The sequence below is a fragment of the Dermacentor variabilis genome, chromosome 8 (genome assembly GCF_050947875.1).
Source record: "Dermacentor variabilis isolate Ectoservices chromosome 8, ASM5094787v1, whole genome shotgun sequence".
NCBI lineage: Eukaryota > Metazoa > Arthropoda > Arachnida > Ixodida > Ixodidae > Dermacentor > Dermacentor variabilis.
Window position 1 is genome coordinate 14,718,097 of NC_134575.1, and position 17,229 is coordinate 14,735,325.

Here is a 17,229-nt window from a genome sequence, read left to right on the forward strand (position 1 = left end):
TTACTTCCGCGGGTCCGAGAGGGCGGCCGCTCCCTTCCTGGGGGTGCTGCCCCCCTTCTCCTCGGTATCGCTCGGTCGCTGCCTCTCTAGAGCTGCCGAGACCTGCTGGACGGCCTTGAGTTTTGTCTCTTAACCATAGCTCCTCGTTGCAGCCTCTAGATGCGGCGGGATCGTCGTCTTCCCGCTGGCTTCTCGCGGATTTACGCTGTTGTCCCAAAGGATGTGAGCCGCGGTGGCTCTCTCCTTCGCGCACAGTCTACATACGTAACTCGCCTACACGCTCGGACACACGTGCTTAGCTAGCACCGGGGTGAGCAGGGACCACGTCTGTAACTGCCTGTATAACACTACCTCCTTCCGGGTAAGCCAAGAGTGAGGTGACGACATAGTCTGTCTGTTCAGTCTGTACCACTTCACTATTTCGTTGAAGGTGTCCATCGTGTCCTTAGCACGGCACCGCGACCAACACTCCGAGTCGGTCGCGCTTGCAGCTGTGGGGTTCGTTAGTCCTGGCGCGGCCGAGTTGGCCGTCTCGTTGTGGTTCACGTTCCCGCGTTCCGACACGTCACTGCCCATGTGGGCCGGAAACCACTTGATCACCACAGCACTTTTGCGTCCGATGCCTTCGGCCTTGCTCAGTATGCGCGTGGCCTCACTACGTACCCTACCCTTGGCGTAGTTCTTCACTGCCGTTCTAGAGTCACACAACACTGTTGTGCATTTGGGGTTGGAGACGGCCAAGGCGATGGCCACTACCTCCGCCCTGTGCGCTTCTCGAGTCCGGACGCTCGCCGCGGTCTTCGTTGCACCCGTCGATGCCCCGACAACCACCGCCGCGTAGGTGTCGCTGCTCCCTCGATACTCCGCCGCGTCCACGTAGACGGGGCCTTCTTCTATGGCATGGAGGTCCACGAGAGCCCTGGCCCTCGCCAACCTCCCCTCCTTGGTTAAAACACGTTGGCGGGCTAGTTGGTTAGAATCCATGGTAGTGCGTATAAGCGCGACTAGAGGAGGATGAAGAAAGAAACAGATACACAGACACATACAGACGCTCCTTGTTGTGCTCAGGGTTCCTGTTCCTCGGGATCGGGCACACCCTAAGCTTTCTGTTGATGCTATCCGGTATAGGAACGTCTTTCTGTTGCTTGCCTTCCTTCGGCTCGAGGCCAAGGTCCCGCAGTATCTGTCTTCCGGTTCTCGTTTCAGAGAAACGCTTGAGTTGCGCCGTTCTCTGTGCTTCGGCTATTTCGTCCAGCGTGTTGTGGACTCCCAGCGCCATGAATTTTTCGGTGCTCGTGCTCCCGAGGAGAGCGAGGGCCGCCTTATACACCCTGCGTATGATGGCGTCTATCTTGTTACTTTCGCTTGGCCCTCAGTTGTGGAAGGCAGCCACGTACGTTATGTGGCTAACTGCGAAGCATTGAACGAGCCTAGTCAGGCTCTCCTCCTTCACCCCCGCTCTTCTGTTGGACACCCTCTTGATGAGTCTCATTGCCGCGGCCGCTTTGCCCGCGAGCTTGTTGAACGTTTCGCCGTTGACTCGGTTTCGCTGGATGAGCAGCCCGAGCACTCCACACTTCTCGACCTCCGGTATTACTTGTCCTCCCGCCGTCTTGACCGTGATCTTGGGACGCTCGTACTTTACTTCCATATTCTTTCTTTTCCTGCCCGCTCCTTTCGGTGGGATCAACAGGAGTTCTGACTTGGCCGGAGCGCAAACGAGACCAGACCCGTCCAGCTGCTCCTCGATGGCGTTGACCGCTTCTTGCAGCGTTGTCTCGATGTCTCCTTCGTTTCCTACTGGTACCCATAGCGTAACGTCGTCGGCGTAGATGGTGTGCCGCACTCTCGCTACTCTTTCTAGCCGGTTGGCCACCCCGATAATCACGAGGTTGAAGAGTAGCGGGGAGATCACCGAGCCCTGCGGAGTTCCGACACTACCCAGCTTCTTCTCTTCGAGCTGCAGGTCTCCCGCGGAGATTTCGGTGGTCCGTTCCGTCAGGAAGTCTGATGTACTGGTATGTCCTCCTGCCCATGTTTAGCCTGGATACTTGGGCCAGGATAGCCGAGTGCCTCACTTTATCAAAGGCGCTCTGCAAGTCCAGCCCGAGTATGGCTCTGTTGCCCTTGGTGCCCGTCGTATCGTCGATGATCTCGTTCTTCAGTAAGATCGTGGCGTCTTGCGTCCCGAGCTTGTTCCGAAACCCGATGATAGAATTTGGGTAAAGCTCCGATTCTTCCACGTAACGCTGCCACCTGTTCATGAGACCTTTCGAGGACCTTTCCCACGCACGAAGTGAGCGAGATTGGCCTGAGGTTCTCTGTGTTGGGCGGCCTGCCAGGCTTGGGGATGAGGATCGTCTTGGCTGCTTCCCATTGCTTGGGCAGTCTTGTTTCTTGCCAGCACTTGTAGAAGTTCGTGAGCGTTTCGATGGCCGCTTCGTTGAGGTTCTTGAGTGCTCTCTTGGTCACTCGATCGGGACCCGCGGCGGACCTCCTATTGAGGATGTTTAATAGTATCACCTCTCCTCTCACTTCTTGCTAGCTAATTATAGGTATACATGCGTTTTCAGTTCCTTGCCAGGAGTTCGATGAGCTATGCGCGCTTCTGCTCGTCTAGAGTGTTGTTGTTCTTCATTTGCTTGATGTTAAACGGCGTCTTTGTTTCAATTGTTTAATTGTTGTTAGCCATGTTCTCCTGTTTTCGCTACATGTTGCTTTTCTTACACCCCTCACGGAATACTCCAGTTTGAGCCTATGAGGCATGTGTATAAATAAATAAAAATAAATAAATAAATAAATAAATAAATAAATAAATAAATAAATAAATAAACAAATAAATAAATAAATAAAAATCGCCAGCCTATTTTATGTCCACTGTAGGACGAAGACCTCTCCGTGCGATTTACAATCACCCCTGTCCTGCGCGAACGGATTCCACCTAGCACCCGCAAATTTGCTCATTTATTTCGAATAAAAACAGGAATAGCGCAACACAGGACGAGCGAGTAAAGAGTTCTTTACTCCCTCGTCCTGTGTTGTGCCGGTCCTGATTTTATTCTCGAGATGAGCCAACTAGCTCGATTGAACACACTTCCTAATTTCGTCGCACCACCAAGTATTCAGCAGTCCTCTACTGCGCTTCCCTTCTCTTGGTACCTATTATGTCACCCTAATGGTCCAACGGTTATCTAATCTTCGCATTGCATGGCTTGCCCAACGCCATTTCTTTTCTTACTATCTATTAGAATATCATTTATACCCATTTGCTCTCCCATCCAAACCACTCTCTTTATGGCTCCTAAAGTTATGCCTAACATTCTCCGCTCCATCGCCCTTTGCGCGATCCTTAACTTGTTCTCAAGCGTCCTTATCAGTCTCCAAATCTCTGCCCCATATGTCAGCACCGGTAAAATGCATTGAATGTATGCTTTCCTTTTCAATGGAAACGGTAACCTCCCAGTCAGGAGTTCACGATGTCTGCTGTATGCGATCCAACCCATTCTTATTCTTCTACGAATTTCCTTCGCATGGTCAGGGTTCCCTGTGATTAGTTGACCTAGGTAAACGTACTCTTTCACAGACTCTAGAGGCTCACTTGCGATACTGAACTCTTGTTCACTGGACCGGTTATTACTGTTATTACTTAACATTATCTTTGTCTTCTGTATATTAACCTTCAGCCCCACTCTCACACTCTCCCTGTTAAGGTCCTCAATCATTTGTTCTAACTCGTCCGCAGTGTTGCTGAATAGAACAATGTGATCTGCAAACCGAAGGTTGCTGAGGTATTCGCCGTCGATCCTTAGTCCTAAACCTTCCCACTTTTATAGTTTGAATACTTCTTCCAAGCCCGCAGTGAATAGCACTGGAGAGACTGTGTCTCCTTGTCTGACCGCTTTCTTTATATCTTCCTACTTTTCTTGTGTAGAATTAAGGTCGCTGTGGAATCTCTATAGATACATACCAGGGTATTTACGAAAGCGGTCTGTACTCCCTCATTACGCAATGCCTCTATGACTGCTGGTATCTCTATTGGATCAAATGCTTTTTTCGTAATCTTAGAAAACCATAAAGAAAGGATCATTGTACTCTGAGGATTTCTCATTAACCTGATTAATTACATGGATGTGATCTATTGTAGAGTATCCCTTCCAAAGCGAGCCTGTTCCCTTGGTTGATTAAAGTCCAGTGTTGGCCTTATTCTATTGGATATTATTGATGAATATTTTATAATTATGGGAGTAAGCTAATGGGCCTATAATTTTTCAATCCTTTAACATCTCCTTTTTTTGGTGGATTAGTATAATGTTTTCATTCCTCCAGTTTTCAGGGATGCAGTCGATATACACTTTGTATAAAGACCTGCCAGTTTTCCAAGCACTTTCTCTCCTCCATCTTTAATTACATCGACTCCTATTCAATCTTCTTCTGCAGCTTTTACGCGTTTCATGCTCTGCAAGGCCCTTCTGACCTCATCTTTAGTTACAGGAACAGTTTCTGTATCCTGTTCATTATCGTTCCGAATAGAGTTCTCCTAAGTCCTCTGGGTACTGTACGGGTAAGTATAGAAACCTTACGCTGCATTTATTATACCATTGAGATTGCTGATGATATTACCCTGCTTATATTTCAGTGCATACATCTTGCCTTGTCCAATGCCAAGTGTCCTTCTTACTGATTTCAGGCTGCGTCCATTTTTTACGGCTTCTTCAACCTTTCTCACGTTATAATTTCGAATATCTCTTGTTTTAGCTTTGATGATCAGTTTTGACACTTCCGCGAATTCCATTTTATCTCTTGAGTTGGACGCTTTCATTCGCTGTCGTTTCTTTATTAGGTGCTTTGTTACTTGAGAGAGCTTGCCTACTCGTTGCCTTAGTGCCTTGCGTCCCACTTCAACTGCTGCCTCTGAAGCCAGCCTCGTTACGGTTTCATTATTACCTTTGTGTTATCAACGTCATTTCTTTGTTCTAAGGCTGCATATTTGTTTGCAAATGCCAGCCTTAATTTGTCTGCTTTTACCCTTACTGCCTCTAAGTTGAGCTGTTTTTTCTTCATCAATTTTCCTCTTTCTCTGTTCAAACTGAGGTGAATACTGGCCCTCACTAACCTATCATCAATGCACTTTACCCTGCCTATAACTTCTACATCTTGCACTAGGCTGGGATTGGCAGAAAATAAGAAATGAATTTCATTTCTTGTTTCACCATTAGGGCTTTTCCAGGTCCACTTTCTGTTGCTACGTTTTCTGAAAAAGGTGTTCTTCATTCTCAACTCATTCCTTTCTGCGAATTCTACCAGTATCTTTCCTCCAGCGTTTCTAGAAACGACGCCGTAGTTGCCCATTGATGGTACTAACAACTGCCGTAACAATTGCCGTAGTTTCCAAGGCTTGTAGTAGCTTTATTCTATATCTCTTGCTATGTTTGATTACGACTACTGCTACCCTCTCGTTAATGCTTTAGAATTCGTCAATGTTGCCCACTATGTCCTTAGGGATTAGGAATCATACCCCGTATTGCTCCTTATCAGGGAGACCTCTATAATAGAGGACATAGCTCTTATTCAGCAATGTATAAGCCTTACCAGTTCTTCTAATCTCATAAAGGCCGATAATATTCCCAACAGCGTCTGATAGTTCCTCTAAGAGTCCTGCTAATCTAGCCTCACACGACAAAGTTGGGCTGTTAAAGGTTGACATGGTCAGTTTATATAGGCGGCCTGTGTGTTTTTAGGATGTTTATGAGTGCTTTTATTCTGATGCACTCTCTCTGCACGAACGCTTGCTCACGGTGCCTTTGAAAGGGGCTATATATAAAGGGCGAAATTGGCGAGTATCTATCATTTTTGGGTATTTTGACAGCTTAAGATTGCGGACCTAGTTCCATAAACTTCTCAGTATACACGGTAATGTTGCTTTTCCCTGCTTCAGTTTGTCGCGTCCTACTACTAATTTCCTAGTGAAAACTTATGACATATTGCTTGCAAGTATTGCGGAGTGGCTTGTTTTGGGGATTACACCACACGTGCACCATTTTTTTTTGCCTCTACCTATGGACTCAACTGCGTTTTGTTTCTTTGCTTCTGACTTCCTCAGGTGCAAGCTCTCGACAACCTCAGATGGCTGAAGCAGCGGAATCGAACAAATATGTTATTTTATATATCTTTCTCGATGCGGGCGCAGCAGTACACACCGGAACATATTTCAAGCAATACCGTAGAAGCATCCTTCAGCCTATTCAATCCATGCACTGACTCCCCTGATGATCAGAATCACGGAGACGTCCATCCAAGACAAGTGAGTCTTTTGTTACGATACAGCTATATCGACGATCGACTCGCGTTCGCAGAGTCAGCGCAACCGCTGTGATGACGGCACATCGTCCCACGATAAACGGTGCATGCCAGGCTGGTGCCCGGGTATTAGGGGAGCTTCCAAAAACGCGGAATGCGTTTGGCTGCACGAGCGACGAAGCGAAGTGGACCCGTATTGAATGCTTCGATATTGGCTCGGTGGTGAATTCGGGGCAGCGTTCTGCCTTCCAGTGCTGCCGGGATCGCTGTGCACGCGAACACTACGAGCACACAAGCGTTGCTGCTCAGCTGCTCTGTGTACGCGCTGGCCCGAGTGCAATCGAGAGCAAACTTCAAGATAACGGCAACTAGTATTTTGCTGGGCGCTAACTAAAGCGGATGGTTTCCCCTCGGTCTCATCTCGTGCGCCATCGAACGGAGACGCCATGAACGCAACTGAATTTGTGCCTCGTCACGCCGACATAGTGGGATGCCCGGCAGCCGCCACGGTGCTGTTCCTTCAAAAGAGCAGGAGTTGCCTTGTAGGGTTCGTCGCGTCAGCGTGCCGCAGCCGCATGTAGCACGGTTAGGCAAACGTCCTAGAAGTCCAAGCACAGTGCTAGGCCTGGCTGTCACTTTCTATGCTTCGCCGTTCGGAGCAAACAGTCTGTTTTTTTTTTTTTTTTTTTTTGCACGTACCCGATGAAGACACAGCTGATCGAGATACCAGTCGGAAGTAGTCTTCGAAAAATGTAGTGTTCTAAATGAGAAAAACCTCTTAGCTCCTTGGAATCACCCCCATTAAGTAGAAGTAGCTTTTTTTTCGAGAGCTGCATTTATGCTTTGCTGAGATGGTGATGTTTCGTGCAACGAACGTCCACGCAGCTGTGAATGTCACAGAGGAACTCTGAGCTCTAAATTTTGTTACGTTGTCGCAGCGTTGATTCGATGAGGTAGCATACGATGCTTTGTTAGTCAGCCGCCTATTGATAGGTTGAGGTACAACGTGACGCCTTCTGCTGAATGTTGCTCTCCAGCGGCTGCAGCTATGGCTGCCATTAACACAGGTGTCACTCTCAGAGGCACATTCCAACCCTCGTTTATTCACTTAGCAGGATCAAAATCTGAGCATGTCGGTTCAGGTTCGTCATTTAAACCAACAGCAGTTGTATTGCGTCTGCCGCCTACAGCTTCATCTTCGAAGCGCAGGTAGTTTCAACCAATGAATGTGTTAGGCACATAGGCTACGCTGGTGGCTGTAAAAGCATCCGATTTACCATAGTCAAAGCTTTTTTTTTTAATTCTGTCACGGCGTTATGCGATATCTGCGCCATGTATGCAAATTTCCCACTTTCATTTTTGACACTTTTTGGCGTTTAATGTATAGACGATTGTTGAAAACGTTTACGTATCTCTGCACGAATATATATTTTATATTTTTGTGAGCATGAGTATACTACTGTGTTTACGCTCTCTAAAGCTTAGCCTAGACAAACATTTATTGAACTTCGTTTTACTTATCTTGTGAATGCATGTATAGATATTTATATTCTCTAATCCTGTACTGCTTTACTTATCTTGAGAAAGCCTGTATTGATGTTTATAATATTTACTCCTGTTGAAACACTTACTTTGTGTCCCCCCTTACCCAATGCCCTTAAATGGGCCTGTAAGGTATTTTAAATTAATAAATAAATAAATAAATCAAATACTATTTGTTAGTCTGTACATGGAGCTTCGTTTCTTTCAGGTGTTCCCTATTTTTCCTACCTTTTGCAAGTTAATGACAAGGCAGTGAAATGTCCGCAACAACAATGCACTGATAAAACATCATCATTTGTTATTGTGAAGGTAATAATGCATAACATTCTTTTTCGCCAGGTATGCTCGGAGGAGTATGGAAAATACTACCGCCGTGATTCCGAAGTGGATGCAGAGTACGCGTTTGACCCTGTTGACAATCGCACTTTGACATTTGACTCGGAAAAGGGAATCAAGGAGAAGGTAATCAGAGCCGACATTAACAAAGCTACGCCATTAACTGTTAACGCACGAGTATATATGGTAGGATGGTTGATTTCTCTGTCATTGCGCCTTACGAATGTGGCCTTTCCCATTATTAAGGAGAAAGTCTTAGATGGCTCACAGGACGAAAAATCCCATGTCTGGCGCGTAACGCCTTCCGGCGTTATGGCGGTAAAATTCATGGGGGGACGAACTCTTCACCTTTGGTGCGAGTTGAGCCCTCGATCTCTCGTGGGAGTTGAACCTGCGATCTTTTGTGTCAACTAGGGCTATGGTAATTAATACGCAGGTAATTAAGGCACAATAATTTAAAGTATTCGACCTCATAATCTTTGGCCGGAGAAAGCAATTAATTGAAAGTAACAGCAAATTCTAACGAAAATGTCAGGTCATGTAAGGAATGTCTCGTGACAATGCAGGCGTTCGCCTTCATCCTGATTTGCTTGTGCTAAAGTGACTGTCAACTTTTTCTTAGGGAAGGGGGAGGGGGGCGTGAAATACGGGACCGCATGTCGGTAACCTTCCATCAAGATCAAAAATGTTTCGCTAGATGACTAAATTAGAAAGTAATTTTGTAGATATTGCAATGCTAGTTCGCAGGAAGCTCGTTTGAGAGTGCAATTCATCGTGGAAACAACAAACATGAGTAACTTAAAAGAGGAAGCTTTCGCACGGACCGAACTTCGACGCGGCCTACACCCAATATATGAACGCAAAAACGTTTTTCTGAGATAACCATTGAACCAAGTTTAATAAAATTTGTTCTATTTGAGAGAGAAAGTTAAATTCTAGTAACTGTTGGAAGCGGAATATCGATTTAGGGTTTGTATTTTGTTAACAATATTTTAAAAAAATCGAACAATTGAAGAAAAAATAGAAGCACGAAGTCTACAAATTATTAGCTGTGGATCAAGAACCGATAACGGAGTTCTGTAAATGGCAACCATTAGATCATAAAAAGGGGACAAATTCAATATGTCAATTGATATCTTACGCGAATTTGTTACAATGTGTACAAGGGTTCTGCGGAAGTTGTATTTGCATATTACTGAACTTTTTTAGATTGATGTGTGACATGTCAATTTTGCCCGCTTTAGATGTACTATTAGATGCAATTCACAGAATTGTGGTATTGTTTTGTGTTGCCAAGTTACAGAGTTGTAGACTTGATAGTTTCGTGTTCTGGAAATTTTTGATATTTCTTATTTTTAATGAAGCTTTGAAAACGCAAATAAAAATTCAAAACCAACAGTTACAAGATTTTAAGTTTTCGTTTTAAATGTAATAAACCTAGCCAAATTTGGTGTAGTGGTTTCCAAGAAAAGGGAATCTTATTTTTACGTGTATTTAGATAAGAGGAAGCTTTAGCTCGGGTGCTCATAAGAGGTTCACAAAATCTAGTGGTGCGGTTTTTCAGTAAATATTCAACATAACTTAGTGTCTACCGTCTTCACTCCGACATACTTGAGAAGCGGAAAACATCGTCAAAATTAGTTCATGCTAGTTTCTATAAGGAATTGTAGTCAACAGTGAATCTATATACTCGTAGAACCTGCCCATTGTTTTTTTTACCAGAAGACCACATAAATAAGGTTAATCTTTTTACCTTCTGTCGATGAGATGTGCCCATAAACTCCTTAATTCTGCGCCCAATTTCAACATAGAATCGTTTAATAGAAAACTTTGTTGTCACATAAGCTAATGATGTGTTTTCGTTTTTCTCATGATGATTGCTTTATTTTGCTTGTTTAACCCCAAGTTTTGTAGTTTCATAAATTTCAATTCAGGCGTAATTAGTTACATGCGTTTTTAATTTTTAGTGAAACGTTTCCTCTCCATCCATACCTGCGCTGAGGTTCCCGAGATAATTAAACGACGTGTCCTCCATGGAAATTACCTTCGTTCCAAGCAACGTGACGTCACAAATGCGCTGTGGCGAGATCTTTATCTTGAATCGGTAACATGCAGACAAGATTGCGGTTATTGATAAGCCGCTTTGGTCAACCAATAGAAAGCAAGAGCACCCATTCGCAAGTACCAGATTTGTACGTGAGTAACATGACCTCGAACATAACATTAGAGAGGGGTCTGGATTTCTCAGAAAATAATATGAAAATCTATACCACTATACCGCGAACTGATGCCGCAAGCAAAGAGAAAACGACAGGTAAAATCGGCAGCCCGCTGAGATTTATAACATTACTGCGAACTGCCGTCGCAGAATACCGTGATAATACGAGTGGTGACACCTTTGTCACTCTCATCGAGAACTGCGTCACCTTCCTTGATACCAATCAAGCTCATTTAACAACGAGCGCTTCAGAAATGCCCGCCATGCAATCGAAGGCAGCAAAACGTTTCACGGATCGTCGCGCGACTTCAAAGAGTGCTTGCTTGACGCGGCTGCACAACAGCGCCCGGCGTCATGCAGCAAGCTTGCGATTAGTACACAGAAATCAGGTTGATGCTGCAACTAACCTCGTTCAAAATCACGAAAAGGAATGCGGTGCTCACAAATCTTTACGCGAGTCCAAGTGGCAGCGGGCTTCGAGAGCGTGGAGAGTAGGCGAAAATAAACTAAAAACAAAAACCTTTGCGCATCCGTGTGACATGTAACACGATGCCCATGTTAAAAAGGCCAAAGCTTCTTGTATTTGCGCGAACACGCTAACGTTTTCAAACTTATGGGATCTGTGTTCACATGCAGTACAGGCACAAGGTCATCGCCAGTTCAAGTCATATAATTTTGACTTAGGGATCAGAAGCCTTTCTTTGTTTTCTCACATGGTTATCTCGACAGAAAAGTTGCAGAGAACTCTACTATGTGTCTGTGGAAATCTACGCTTTTACTCTTTTGTTCTCTACCTGAGAGCATTGTTTAAATGGAGGAAGCGCATTGAAGCGAACACTCAGGGTACTCTATCGTCCACGATTTTATAGCAAAGCCAGTAAAGGCACGCCCGAAAATGGGTCTGCTGTACGTTTTGTGCATCCATTCTTTAGCCGCGGTGTGGTCAGTATCATCGTCAGGCCACCACGTTGTCCTTACCTTGACCCTCGGATATATTGGAAGGCAAAACAAAGAACAGATCATCATCGCCGATGATATTATAACTCGCGTCTTCGCGCTGCAGCGTTCTCGGGTGCACGACCCTACTATGAGCACCACTCGAAACCCTTGCAATTTGTGTGATATGCAGAACCTGGCATTGAGGTGATTGATGCGGGTATCTCAGAGCCCAAAGAATTCATTGCGGTCTCCGACGGACAGACGACGTTTCGCTCATCGCAAAATTTGGCAGACGCGACTGTGGCTGACACCTAGATAATGCAAAGCTTCGCCGGAATCATTGCAGCATGAGACGCCTTCACTATAGTCCAGCTCGTAGGGCTCCAGCGGCAGCAGGCTCGCTTTGTCTATTTGTTATTGCCTACTGTTTTAAGACCTCCAACGAACAAACGAACGAGCGAACATGCAAGCGAACGAAGTGAGCGAATGAATGAGCAAATGAAGGCAAACACGAAAGAACGAACAAGTGAGGGAATGAGCGAGCCAAAGTGGGAACAAGTGAAAGCAAGCAGCGATCAAACCAACGAAAAGGGAGAGATTGTCAAATAAGCAATAAAAGCTTGCATGCCTCGGACACGAATGCTTTGCACTTTAAGGTGTACTTCTTCTTGAATACCGAAGACGACACTTGTGAGAAGCCGATGCTAGCGTACAAAAGGCTTTTGGAGCATATAAGTAACTACGAAAGCCTGCTGATATCTTTTTTTTTAAAAGCGATGCTCTTTAAACGCGAGGGTGCTTTCGTACACTACCCTACCCCATAGGGATCGCGCCTTGCAGTCTCGATACGATGACCACGTAAAAAAGGAAATGGCAAGTCAAGCCCCCTAGATAGATAAGCCGGGACTGCAGCGTGGTAAGGGGGCACGAATGTATGCATGCGCCACACTTGATTATTTTTTTTTGTTAGTGGCTTTGGTGTTGCGCTGCTACGCAAGAGGTTGCGGGATCAAATGCCGCCTTCGGCGGCCGCCTTTCTTTAGAGGCGGAAAGCAAAAACGTCCGTGTCCCATTAAATGGCGCCACGTTAAGTAGCCCCTGGTGGTCGAAATTCATCCCGGATCCGCCACTAAGCTGTGCCACATAATCAAGTCGTGGTTTTGGGTCGTAAAACCGCAGAATTCAATTCATTTAATTCACTTCTATTCGGTAATGCATGCAATGAAACGAGGCAAGGCACCCCACATATCGGCGATGGCAGAAACTATAGAAAACTGCAGAAGGGCATTGAGCTTTTTGAAGTGAACAACTCTGTTGACGGCCAGACTAAACTTTCAGCTAGCGTTCTAGAGCAGACGTGGCGAGTCTGGTCCGGTTGGGCTTAGCCAGAAGCAAATAGCTTCGTGTGCTAGGATTCAATAAATTCCACTATCAAAGCGCGAAAGGAGACCTGAGTAGATCGCTCGTCGACATAGCCGTGTATATGCTTCATGCGATTTAACAAGCATAGCAGCCTGAGAGCATCAAAATGTCGGTCACTCCAACAGGTGAAAAAAACGGTTCATACGCGTGACAGTTGAGTGAGAGAGCACCGCCACCATCGGATGTTCGCAATACCGATGCGCATGCGCGGCTCAGGTGTGAATGATTAAATTATACACGCCATGCATCTGGCTCAAAGAAGGACAAAGCCGAGAGGATGCACCGCGAATCTCCGCTCAATCGGCGGCAAAGTACTTTGAAGTATGCGCGCTGTGCGAATGCTTTCACGCATTTTACCCCCGCGTTCTAGAATGTTCCACCACTCAACACTCAACCTCGGCTCGGGAAACTAGATAGGTGGCCAACCCCTCGGCTGAAGTGGTCGCCGCCATTCATGATGATCCGCAACAGTTCTTGACAACTGTATTTTCTTTGTCAGTCGCAAGGCAGCGCTCTCCTTAACTCGGTCAAGTAGGAGGAGTGCCCCGATATGATCGGATCGCTTGAGAATATGGGTGTTGGACGATCATGGTAGACGAATTCTGCCGGAAATACCTCAGTGCCTCGTATTTGGACTGACTCTTAAGTCGCTGGGTAACTACAGCTGCGTAAATGCCTCGTTATTGGCCTCCAGAGTAGGTATGTTGCACTTTCGGGGAATCCTTAAACGTGTTTACAAATGCCTGGTACTTCGGTGTACTTCCAGTTACCATTTTAGCCTTGACGATTCGTATTACACAACTTTCGTGATCGTCATATCGCTACATTGATACGTCTCGCATTGTTCACATGCCTGAATCAGTGTTGAAATTCGGGCATACAGCTTGGGAACGCTGTAGCGCAATAATGCACGAACTGTATGAAATGAAAGGACTTTGTGACTTGCACCTTGCATAATCGTGTTAATTAAGTGACTTTTCAGGTTGCATTGAGCGAACGCAAATGCACTAGCACGTATTACATAGTTCAATCAATCAATCAAATCAAATGTTTTATTTCCAACAAACTTGTTGGGGGTCCTCCAGGCGAAAAGCTGCGACATACAGCTTGAATGTGCCTGAAGGCCCTCACATGGCAGCAGTACAAATGCAATATACAATGCAATGGGTTACATTTACAATAATTACAAAGATCACATTTCAAAAATTTCTTTACAAAAATATGTCCTAAGCTGTTTTCGAGTCAAGGTATTTGTCATAACAATTTCTTTCCCAAATTTATTAAACAGTGAAGGTAGCGTGTGTCTTAGCGACTGCATGAGGTAATTTGTACGCCTGTACGGTACTAACCACCTGTCTTTGCTGCGGGTACGCGCATCACTTTTGTCATATTCAAGTCGTGACGTATTTTTTAAAAATATTTGAAACTTTTCGGAGCCGAAGTAGAAAGAATGCAGTAGCCTGTATTCGTAAATGTTAGTTACTTGTATTATAACTTTCAAAAAGTTGCGCAGTAGAATGGAAATAAGGTACATTCGCTACATGTCGAAGTGCTCGTTTTTGAAGTTGAAGAAGTGCATGAAGATTACGTTTCGTGGTGGTAGCCCATACAAGCGCACAATAATTCAGATGTGATTGAAACAAGGCATAATATGTGTACAACTTTACTTTCTCTGGGAAAAAATGACGGCAACGGGACAATGCACCTGCGGCAGATGACAATGATTTCATAATTTGTTCAATGTGATATGTCAAGTTCATATCTTCTGACAGCGTCACGCCCAATACTTTGTATTTGGTTACAATCTCAACGGGCGCGCCATCCAACAATAATTCTTCATTTAAATAAGACTGCCTGCCTCTTGCCTTGAACAATATGGCCTTTGATTATATTATTATCTAATAATAATATAATAATAATAATAAGTTATATTAATAACTTATTATTAAGTTATTATATTTAAACAAAAGCTCCGGGAAACATTAGGTTGAAATAAATCGTAACGTGTGTGTTCGACCTGCATATATTTTACGTATTCTCTGGAAACTCTTAGGGCCGCGGTGTTTTGTAGCGCCATATGGCTTGTTTATCAAGTCATCTTGACTATGTTTGGCTTTCGCCTTCATTTCATTCATATTTATCTTTGCGCTCTCATAGGTCTGCGGTGCCGTCGCCATCTACAGCAACCTGAACTTTAGCGCAGCCGTCTACGACGTCGAGTACGACCAGGAAGACACGAGATGTCTCAGTTTCTACATTGGCCGCGGCTCCTTCAGACGTGTGAGGGCCCTCTCTTCCGCGATTTCTGGCCGCATATACGCGGAGCGGGTCTACCCAAGCAATGCACCAGACATATGCCTTGAACGGCTGTACGCTTCCCTGGTTGCTCCTTGTTGCCCCGTCTGATAGCTGACTGCGGTGTTAAGATGGAGGATATAAAATATGTCTAATACGGCGAGATAAGAGTGTCTAAGCCTAGTTATTACCCTCACTTCGATATCAGTTTCAGGGCAGCGTGTTTCTCGGCAATGCCTGCCGGGAAATTCTACCTTGTTTGTTCGTCCTCGCCTTCACCTTTTGTAGACTTCTCTGCCCACCCTGTCGTGATCATTTGAGAAAGATCGCAGTATGCATAAATAAACTGAAATATTTATAGATGGAATGAAACAAGCCCAAACCAGATGTTTGGCTTGGGGACGGTTGTTTCTCTTTTGATACACAACACTTCCTTAAATAACGAGCCAAATCCGCGCCCACCCATTCCAACCTAATGTTTTCTTTTTCCACTGCGATTCCATGACGAATAGTAAGGAGGCTTCAGTTTGGAAGGTAAAAGCATTGCAGCGTTCCGCAAAAACCAAAAACGCCGGTGGGTCGTATTCACCTTGTAAGGCGGGATCCGACCCTAAATTGAGATTAGCTATTTATTTTACGTTGAGCGCGTCTGTGCTCGTTACAGAAACTGCCTTCGTGTAATGTGAGCATGCACCGTTTTTAATTTACCCGAAACGGAACGCATTGATAGACGAATGACCAGCGTCCAATTTTATGCTGAGGTTAACAAGATGATAAGAAATTATCGCTTCAATTTAAGCGTGCGCGCAATCGCGTGTCATCTTTGTTAGCCAAATGCATTTGATAGACATTAAATGCCAAAAAACACAACAAGCTCCATTGCCTATGGGCTGCATTTGCTTGGCAGAAAAAAGATCAAGTTCTTTGGCAGCACAAATTCCCCTCGCTCGTTTCAATTGTAATGCGCGTTCGGATAGTGTAACCTTGAGCGATTGGAGTAATTTCTGTCGTTGACGCATTCCGCTTGAGAGCAAGGGTTAGTTGCGGCTATGCCACTGGTCGAGGTCGCGGGTTCGAGCCTGACCGCCGCAGCTGCATTTTGACGGGGGTCAAAATAAATACCGCTCGTGCACTTAGATTTAGAAACTGGTTTAAGAACACCACAGTATCAAAATTAATCCGGACTTCGCCTCTACGGCGTGCCTCATAATCCGATTGTGGTTTTGGAGGGTATAGCCCCGTAATTCCACTAAAGTTTAATACTTCGGCGACGATGCGATGTGATATGAAAGGCAATGAATGTGCTGAACCATCTCAGAGGGTATGAAGTATGGCGCACGTTAACACCTCAAGCAAACACTTCACCGCGTGTTTTCTGTGTACTACGAAGACAACGAGCAGCGGTTTACGTTTACCATCAACTCACCCCTTTCGCGTTTTACTAACCGCGAAAGAAATTAAACGTTCGCCGTCAACATCACCGCTAATTATCCTCAATCAAAGCAAGCAGCTCAGAAAGCTTCGCTTACAACGATCCCCACAGTGCATGGGGTCCGCATATTTCTTTCTGTCACGTCGTTCTGCCTGCTTATCTGTGAAGCTGGGTCTCATCCCGATTTCCCGTCAATTTTGGTCACTGAGTCGTCCATGGCGGAATAGGTAGAGCATTAAGCTGCTGTGATGCTCCCAGTACAGTGGGCTACCGTTGCTTCGCCACGCCACACGGAAGAGAAGGGAAGCTTCTCACCGCCAGTGCGTATCTGGGCATTGGGAATCAGGCTTTGTCTAAAGGAGTGCCCAATGTTGCGCACCCATTTGCATTTGAGCCAATACTAACTGCTAACAACGTGTCGTCTGGCAAACTTTGGCCGTGAATCCAGGATACCACCGGGACAACGAGGACAACAAATCTGGAGCCAGTTTCGATCCCTTGGATGCCTTGGCGATCTGGCGCCACCCGCACCATTAAAATGTCAATTGCTCCCCTCGGGTCACCGTTAGCCTGTATACGTTTTTATGTGCATATGCTACGCGTTTCCCAGTGAGAAAAGCGATAGAGCAACTAGGGATATTCGCGTTCCATAGTGCCGGGTGCCCCAAGGCGCAGGTAAACAGCGGTGGTGTCGTCCATCTGAATATACAAGGACGTCAATCTAATGATGTTGTCTAGAACAAGGACA

The 17,229-nt window shown here is 45.5% G+C and overlaps 1 long non-coding RNA gene and 1 pseudogene across 1 annotated transcript; one reads left to right on the forward strand and one right to left on the reverse strand.

Annotated features, from left to right (window-relative positions):
* LOC142590894 (uncharacterized) lies at positions 1–2,264 on the reverse strand (annotated as a pseudogene).
* Positions 2,265–6,196: 3,932 nt separating this feature from the next.
* Positions 6,197–15,322, forward strand: LOC142590895 (uncharacterized). Its single transcript, XR_012830251.1, has 3 exons — positions 6,197–6,301; positions 8,179–8,301; positions 14,912–15,322. It is a non-coding gene; the product is annotated as an uncharacterized LOC142590895 (long non-coding RNA).
* The last annotated feature ends 1,907 nt before the right edge of the window (positions 15,323–17,229 follow it).